The following is a 1,049-nucleotide window of genomic DNA, read 5'->3' on the forward strand; positions in this document are numbered from 1 at the left end:
TTTCAGTAGTGCGTGTGAGAGCGTTTCAGTAGTGCGCGTGAGAGCATTTCAGTAGTGCGTGTGATAGCGTTACAGTAGTGCGTGTGAGTGTTACAGTAGTGTGTGTGATAGCGTTACAGTAGTGCGTGTGATAGCGTTACAGTAGTGTGTGTGATAGCGTTACAGTAGTGCGTGTGATAGCGTTACAGTAGTGCGTGTGAGAGTGTTTCAGTAATAATGTCCCTCACGGCACCTCATATATTTGCTCCCAGATACAATAACAATAGATTCTTATGTTTACACAGCAACTTTCCAGCCTGAAAAAAACCCCTAAAAGTTTATTTTGTGATCCAGAAAGAGTAATATTTAAAACGCCGCGTTCCTCTGCAACTGCCTCGTTTGAGTTTCGGACAAAATGCATTCTGGGATTATTGCCTGGGTTTGGCTACAGGAGCCAGCGAGCTGATTGGAGACTGTAACAGCCAGTCAGTATTGTTTGCATCCAAGTCTGTGATTGGTTGGTTTTGTGGCACACTTGTAACGGTGTACAGAGAGTGGAGCGCGCAGTGAGCAGAGATGTTGTGACCGCGAACGACACGCTGAGAGCAGGTCTGCAGATGTCTGTGAGCACACAGAGCAGAGAACAGATGGGCTGTTATTGTATGTGTATATGGATAATTGCAAACACTGAAATACATTTCTTGGATGCAGAAATAAATTTGTTCGCTCAAATTAAACTTTTATTCTGCTCAAAATAACTTTCTCCTCAACACGCAACAGAGTCCCAGTTTAGTGACTGGTGTGTACTTAAACATCCCCGGACATGGTTAAGCAAACAGTTCCCTGAAGAGGTGCCCCTGGTACAGTTCATTTGGACTTAGTTCATATGCAACTTAATCGTAACACGATGGAGCACAAAACTCTTCCTCAACTAAAGCTGCTCTGTGAACACTGTCATGTAAATGAAAATAACAGGTGTTGGGTCTGTGTTTCCACAAACCCCGCTAATTCTAGAGACTTATTCATCATGAAGAAAACAAGACAGTCGATCGATCGATTATTTGCGCAAG

This window comes from Pundamilia nyererei, unplaced genomic scaffold (assembly GCF_000239375.1).
Source record: "Pundamilia nyererei isolate P.nyererei 1_Seehausen unplaced genomic scaffold, PunNye1.0 scaffold00417, whole genome shotgun sequence".
NCBI lineage: Eukaryota > Metazoa > Chordata > Actinopteri > Cichliformes > Cichlidae > Pundamilia > Pundamilia nyererei.